The following is an 8,806-nucleotide window of genomic DNA, read 5'->3' on the forward strand; positions in this document are numbered from 1 at the left end:
GGAAAACAGTACATAGAATTTCAAGGACTGCCCTCCTCCCAGGCTATCATGGTGTTTCTTGGAATGGTGGGACACTTGCCATTATCATCGGACCACGTTCAGGTCTGCTGAGTTAGTGAATGAGACATGTCTCCTTTTCTCCCTGCCTCAGTTTACTACCTACCCCACCTAGCAATTAGGTGTGATACTGTGCCTTACAATATTGAAAGTAAATACATATTTGATCTTCAGCCCCTTCAAGGCACAGAGCTTTTTAAAAAACCCTTGGAATATCCTAAGGAGAGCCATAAAGTCATCCTTTGTGATGTTAATGATGTGACTAGGTCGCTTACTGATGGAGGCTGGTAACGAGGGGAACCAACTACATGATTAGAGGGTTGGAACTTTTAGTGCCACCCCCAGGGAGGGGAAAGGGCTGAAGGTATAATCACCAATAGTCAATGATTTAATTAGTCCTGTCTACAAAGAAGCCTCCATAAAAACCCAGAAAGGGTTCAGAGCTCGCAGGTTGAACACACATAGAACACCTGGAGACTGGGGCATGGCGCACCCAGGCAGGTCATGAGCGCTCTGCGCCCCTTCCCACTTACCTTGCCCTATACACCTCTCCCATCTGGCTGCCCTGGAGTTATAACCTTTTAAGATAAACCAGTAATCAAGTAAGTCAAATGTTTCTTGGAGTTCTGTGAGCCACTCTAGCACATTAATCGAACCGGAAGGAGTTTATAGGAACCTCTTGATTTATGGAATATGGTAGTCAAAGCCCAGGTTGATAAACCTGGATTTGCAATTTGCATCTGAGGTAGGGGGCAGTCTTGCAGACTGAGCCCCTAACACTGTGGGATCCGATGCTATCTCCAGGTAGCTGGTATCAGAAGTGAGTTGTAGGACACCCAGCAGGTGTCTCAGAGAATTGCTTGGTGGTGTAGAAAAAAATACATATTGGAAAACAGCACCAGAATTGTATTAGGTAAATGCAAATCAAAACCACAGTGAGATACCACTTTATACCCATTATGATGGCTATTAAAAAAAAAAAGTTCCTTGGTGGCCCTTCCCCTATTATCCCTCGCCCCCCTCCCCTCTGGGGGCAGGGTGGGGGGAGTGGTGGGGTGAAAATGGAGACAACTGTACTTGAACAACAGTTTTAAAAAAGATTTCAACCAAAACAATACAATTACATGACTATAGACATTCAGTAATCAGGTGTCCTTTGCTTGAAGGTAAAAATACTTATAGGGATACGGCAACCTACAACTAAATCTCAAAAAATTATTTCTGAAGATAACTTTACCAAGGACAAATAAGCTGTTGCTCTTTGGATCTGATTTTAGAAATGTTTTTTTAATCTTCAAATAACTACTTTAAACATTAAAAAAAACCAAAACTGCAAGTTTGATGAGGATGTGGACAAACTGGAGCCCTTGTGCACTGCTGATCGTAATGTAAAATGATGCAGCTGCCACGGAAACCAATACAGTGGTCCCTCAAAAAGCTTAAAAATAGAATTATCATTTCTGGGTACACACAGAGAAAGAACTGAAAGCAGGGATTTGAACAAGTATCTGTACATCAATGTTCATAGCAGCATTATTCACAATAGCCAAAAGGTGGACATAACTCAAATGTCCATTGATTGTGAATGAATAAACAAATGTGTATGTGTATATATTATTCACCTAAAAGTAAAAGGCCAAAGTAAAAGGCAGCGAGCATTAAAGCGGAAATAATAGCTACACCAAGGTTGTTGGTTTGATTATTGGTCAGGGCACATACGAGCATCAACCAATGAATGCATAAATGAATGGAACTACAAATCAATGTTTTTTTCTCTTTCTCTATAAAATTAATAAATTTTTTAAAAATTTTAATTGTTCAAGTACAGTTTTCTTTTACTCCATCCCAGCCCACCCCCCCCAGACCTCCCCACCTCCCTCCCATTTCCACCCCCGCCCCCCCGCCCTAGTTTTTGTCCATGTGTCCTTCATACTTGTTCCTGTAAACCCTTCCCCTTTTCCTCTGAAATTCCTCCCCTCTCCCCTCTGGTCAAAATTATTTTAAAGAAAGCTAGCTATCTGGTGCCCTAGCTAGTGTGGCTCAGTAGATTGAGTGCAGGCCTGCAAACCAAAGGGTTGCTGGCTTGATTCCCAGTCCGGGCACATGCCTGGGTTGCAGGCCAGGTCCCCTGAGGTGGGTGCATGAGAGGCAACCACACATTGATGTTTCTCTCCCTCTCTTTCTCCCTCCCTTACCCTCACTAAAAAATAATTTTTAAAAAAATAGCTTATTAGAGATGCACTGATTCAGCCAGAAACCCAAGTAATACTCTGATTAGGAGGCTAAGATAAGCGATTTATGAGAAAGGGAAGGGAACAATTACAAGGGAAGAATTTCTATAGGTCCAGATAAGCTAATATAGTGACACTAATTCTAAACAATGTTTTTAATTTTCAGCACACTATTTATCAACCCATTAGTCATATCTGCTTTCTTGTTTTCCTTGCAAACAGTTCCGTGGAACACAACATTGCCTTAGGTCCAGTCCAAAGGTTATTTTAACATTCCAAAGGTTTGAGACATAAAACGTGCAAAACAGTTCCTCCGGGATGTCAGCTGTGACTCCATTTTAAAGTGGCTCCATGTATATTATTTTTTTACAAAAACACTCTTAAAACTCAAACTTTGCTGAGAGAAATTAAATTAAACTTAAATGAATGAACATAGCATGTTTGTGTTTCTGAAGACTTGATCGTGCCGAAATGTCAGCTCTCTCCAATTAATCTACAGGTCAGTCCCAACCAAACTGGACTATCCTCCTAAATATGAAATGTAAAATAATGAAGCTTCTAGATAATGACATAGAACATCTTCATAACCTCATTGTAAAAAAATACCTCAGACAAGACACAAAAAGCATTAACAATAAAGGAAGCGAGTAGTAAAGTGAGCTATGTCAAAATTAAGCACTCTTCATTTTTAGGACACCATTCATATAGTAAAAAAGCAAGACAGAGTGGAGAAGATACATTTACACACAATACATGTTACTGACAAGGGAGTCCTATCCAAAACACAGGATGACTTCTCAGGACTCTAGAAGACAAAGGCAGATGAAAAAATTGTTAAATGTGCAAAAAAGGATGCTTAACAACATCCATCACCAGGAAATACAAATTTCAGCTTCGACAAGGTATCACTGTACACCCATCACAATTAGTGAACTGTTCTTTAACTGACAACATCAAGATTCAACAAAAGAGTGGAACACACGAACTCACACACTAATGGTAAAAGTATAACCTGGTACAATTACTTGCACACTTATACTGTTACTAGTTTCCTGGGGCTGCCATAACTAGTACCATAAACCAGTGGCTTCAAACAACAGATATTTATTGTCTCCAAGTTCTGAAGGCTGGAAGTCCAAAATCCAGGTGTCAGCAGGGCCACGCTGTCCCTGAAACCTACAGGGGAATCTTTCCTTGCTTCCTCCAGCTTCTTCTGGTGATTTGCTGGCAGTCTTTGGCGTTCCTAGGTTTGCAGATGCATCACTCCAATCCTCTATCTTCACATGACGTTCTCCATTTGTCTCTTCCCTTGGACTTGTTTTTATATGGATATGAGTCATAATGGATTAAAGGTCCAGCATACTCCAGCATGTCCTCATCGTAACTAAACACATTCGCAATGACCCTATTTCCAAATAAGGTCACATTCTCAAGTATAGGAGTTAGGACTTCAACGTATCTTGTTGGGGTTGGGGGTGGGGGGGCCACAACTCAGCCTATAATATACACAAAAAAGTATGTACAAGAATATTCATAAAAGCGCCCTGGCTGGCGTAGCTCAGTGGATTGAGCTCAGGCTGCGAATCAAAGTGTCGCAGGTTCGATTCCCAACCAGGGCACATGCCTGGGTTGCAGGCCACGGCCCCCAGCAACCACACATTGATGTTTCATTCTCTCTCTCTTTAAAAAAAAAAAAAAAGAATATTCATAAAAGCAAATTTTCATAATAGCCAAAAGGTACAAACAATCCAGATGTCCACCACCATTAGAATGGATTTTAAAAACTCATAATATATTTATATGATGGAATACGGCACAGCAATGAAAATAAACAAACTACAATAACAGGAAACAACTTTGATGATCCTCACAAACATAATATTGAACAAAAGAAGGCACATGTGAAAGTGATGAACCTCACAAACATAATATTGAACAAAAGAAGGCACATGTGAAACACACACTGAATCCACTTATATTAAAAATAAAAAATAGATGAATAAAGAAAATGTGAGATATGTACACACACACACATAATGGAACACTACACAGCAATAAAAAAAGAATGAAATCTTGCCATGTGAGACAACACGGACGTTCTCAAGGGTGTTAAGTCATTCAGGCAGAGAAAAACAAATACTGCATAGTTTCATTTATATGTGCAATCTACAAACAAAACAAACAAAACCAAACAGACTCATAGAAACAGAGACCAAAGGGACGATATCCAGCAGGGAGGGAGTGGGGTAAAGGGGGAAGGGGAATATAATCAATTAACATTGTGGTAAGTTTACACAGTGACACATGATTTACCGGAATTAGTGGGGTGATCACACTGTAAGATATAAACATGTCAAATCACTATATTGTATACCTGAAACTAATACAGCCAACATAAGATTGTATAGCAACTAAACTTAAATTTAAAAATAAGTTTAAAAAATTCAAAAGTATTTTAAAAAATAAAAAAAATTAATAACTGTATAATAAAAGATTTGGTAAAATTGAAAGCTAATATTCAAAGTCTGATAGAAATTCTTAGGCCTCCTCAGCAACTCCCTGGGCCCTCTTGCAAATAATCAGGAATGTAAAATTCTACAGTTTCCTGAGCCTGAGCCTGGAACCAAAGAAAAAAAAATGGTAAAGGAGAGCTCTTTAGTTGCACAAAAAGAAAAATAGGTTCCCTATTCTAAATCTAGCCACCCAACTGCAAGCAACCTTAAAAACTGTTTGCCAAGGACAAACAGAAGTCTTAAGTCTTTTTCACAAATAGTAAAAGCTTTAGTCACCTGAACAAGTTAACCTAATTGATCTCAACTATAATTTATAAACTAGTGAGTTTTGCATTGTTCTACATGTCTTATGGCTTAAATGCTAAAACAAAACTCTCCGGTCTTTGGTTGCAACTGTTTATATATGCATGTGTTCTGGATAAGTATTTGGTATTAAAGCTAATTTAAATTGTTGATTTAATTTATGTAAAAAAACCCTATCTTTAGAATTACGAACATTTTATGTGATACTTTGATTTTGCCCAATGTCTCATGAAGTTTTCATGGGTAATCTAAACATAATTGTTGAAAAAAAAGTTAAAAAAAAGAAAAAATAGGCAGTCAAAATACTCATTTATGGATGCATTGTTACACAGTAAAAATGTAAGAAAACAAGCAGATACCATAAAACTGAGAATAAGGATGACTTGTGATCACAAGGAAAAGCACTGTAAATAGAAAGAAACATAAAGCAGTTTCTGGGGTACAGGTAATGCTCAATTTCTTTCTCTTTCTTTCTTTCTTCCTTTTAGTTTTAAAATGTTTTATTTTTATTTATTTTTAGAGAGGGGAAGGGAAAAAGAAAGAGAAGGAGATAAACATCAATGTGTGGTTGCCTCTCACTTGCCCCCACCACTGGGGACCTGGCCTGCAACCCAGGCATGTGCCCTGACTGGAAATTGAACCGATGACCCTTTGGTTCCTAGCCCCTGCTCAATCCACTGAGCTACACCAGCCAAGTGTAATGCTCAATTTCTTTATCTGCATAGTGAGTTACACAGGTACAATGAGTTGTACTCTAATATTCTGCAGTAATGTAGGTGAAAGAAAAGAAGCTTTACTGGAAAATACTTGATGCAAGTATGACAAAGAAAGAGTTAATATCAATATGTCAAAAATTCATGCTTAAATGAATGGAAAATAAGCAAAGTGCAAAAGTTTATATAACATGTTGCCTTTTGGGCAAGAAGGGGAAATAAAATATCTACTCGTGTGCGCAATACATACAGTAAAGATACATGAGAAAGTAATTACGTTGGTTACTTTGAGAGGGTTGATAGGAATGAGGTGGAAAAGAGAGAAGACATGACTTAGGGCACAGGATGAAGGGGTGTGATACTTAGAATCTTTTTTGACAGTTCTGACATTTAGAACCAAGTTAGCACCTCATATACCAAAACAATACAAGAACAAAACAGAAATTAATAAGAAGTCAATAAAATGAAATTCAAAACAGAACCAAATGAACTGAATAATCTAACAAATGAGTAATGTGACTACACTAAAGAGGAAGAAAAATTAATGCAAGTAATTTTTAAACACAATATCTAAACTATATATCTTCAAGCTAAACATAAAAAGAAATAAGCAAATTCTGAACTCTAATTAGGAGATCTCTTTTTGGCAGAGGTATAGGTTAGCAATCCTAACACTACTTTGTTAACATAGGATTAAGCAAAGAAACAAAAATACTGTGAATAACAGGAACCAGAAAGCTCATTAATGTGGGAGAGAGTTACACATATAAAAGAGAACAGAGCGAACCCTTTGGTGAGGGACTGGGAATTTGTGGTATTAGTGTGAATTGATGGCCTTTAATAAACATAGATACATGTGTGGGAATGTGTGTGTATTCACTCATATGTAGGTATGTACCTAGTTCTTAACTCTGTCAGCTGCAAGGGCCTACAAGCAATGACACCCTGGTAGCAAACGAGCACTCCTAGCACAAAGACCTTGCATTCTCGCCACCAAAAGCAGGGACCTAAGAAACATGGCTGGTACCAGGGTTAAGAAGAACTGGAATAGCCCACTGTGCCAAAATGCAAAGCAGTGCTCAGTGAATGACAGGGTCATGCCAAAGGGCAGAGGAATCAGCTTGAAGGGGCTCCCACTGGCCCAATCTGGAACAATTTGAGCATCAATATAAACAAGAATAGTAAAGAAATACTAATTCATTTAATAAAATAAGAACCTAGAAGTCCAAAATGACATAAATAAATAAGGGGAGAGAAGAAAGCTCTCTTCTTTAGAGCAAAAGACAGCTAATAGACATAGAGGAATACTGGAATTAGAAAATCACCATTTGGCAACCATCATATTCAGGCAAGAATTACCAATGGATGTCAACTAGTGGGTAAAAATTTGAGGAGTAACACACTACTTACAGAACCTCTATCTGCCCCATAAGATATCTCTAAATGACAAAAGAAAAAATAGTAACTTTAAGTAGGGAAACCTGACAGACACAACCTTAACCAAGAAAGTTAACACCAGAAATGAGGCAACTAGCATGTACCTCCACAAACATCTTTTCTGTGTTATTCCTGACCAGAGTGCATGAGGTGAACTTAATCATGAAAATATCAATGTATCAGACAAACTGAAACTGAAAGACCCCAAACAAAAATAACTGGCCTAAACTCTTTAAATATCAAGTCATGAAAAACAAGGAGGAAATATTCCAGATTAAAGCAGACTAAAGAGATAGTACAACTAAATCCAGTGTGTAACTCAGGATATTCTGTTGCTGTGAATGACATTCTTGGCACCTCTCTGGCAAGATATGAATCAGATCTACAGATTAGGTAGTAGTATCATACCAGTTTAATTTTGATAACTACACTATTGCTACGTAAGAGAATGTTCTTTATTTTAGGAAATACACACAAAAGTACTTAGTGGAAAATGGGCATCATGTCTGCAACTGATTCTCAATGCAAAAGTAAAAGGTGTATATGCATATGTATTATAGAAATACACAGAGAGAAAAACAGCAATTGATAGCAAGAGTTTGAGGTGGAGGAAATGATAGAAAAAGATCAAAGAGTAAAACAAATATGGAAAAACGTTAACATATAGAGAATTTAGGCAAAAGGTGTGTGCGTGTGTGTGTGTGTATGAATTCTTTGTACTATTTTTACACTCTTCTGTAAGCCTGAAATTATGTCAAAATAAAAAGCTAAAAGAAAAATCTTATACAATATGGAAATCAGACATTTCATAAAAGCAAAAGTCAAAGATGAACAATTATCCAACTACTTAAAATGATAAAACCATTTTTTTGCTATTTAATTAGCAAAAAACAAGTGACAATAGTCAGTGGTAGTAAAATTCTGGGGGGAGGGGGGGAGGTATTTTCATACTTCACTGTTTGAGTGACAACTGGTCCAAACCTTTTGAGAAAAATAACTTGGCAATATGCAATAGGAGGAAAAAAAGGTACAAATTCTAATGATTTTACCACTGGGACTCTATCCTACTAAATACTGAAAAATCACAGACAAGTATAATCACAACAGCCTTGGGAACAACCAAAGTAAACCACAGAACGAGTTTAAGAAAATATATAATCATTCACAGGAATTATTCAGTCATTAAAATAAATAATCTATGAAAACTAAGTAAACATGGAGAAGTGCTTACAACAGACATAATACTATGATAACACAAAATTACACGAACAGAAAAATTACAAGCTTTGGTTTCTAAAATAGCTATGCATTGAAAAAGAAGACAAAAAATTCACAAAACTGTTATAGTATTTGTAGGGTGATGGTATAGATGTGTGAGGTTTTTTCCCCATTTCTTTATCATTCAGATTGTTAGTAATGTTAGTATTTTAATACTGAGAAATATGCAACTAAGAAAGAAAGTAGGCTTAGTTACTACGTTAACATTAATCCTTTGTATTTACAAAGTGCATCTAGAAATATTTCAGAGAGAAATAAGGGGGAAATGCCATGA

The sequence above is a fragment of the Phyllostomus hastatus genome, unplaced genomic scaffold (assembly GCF_019186645.2).
Source record: "Phyllostomus hastatus isolate PE091 unplaced genomic scaffold, TTU_PhHast_1.1 phas_scaffold_501, whole genome shotgun sequence".
NCBI lineage: Eukaryota > Metazoa > Chordata > Mammalia > Chiroptera > Phyllostomidae > Phyllostomus > Phyllostomus hastatus.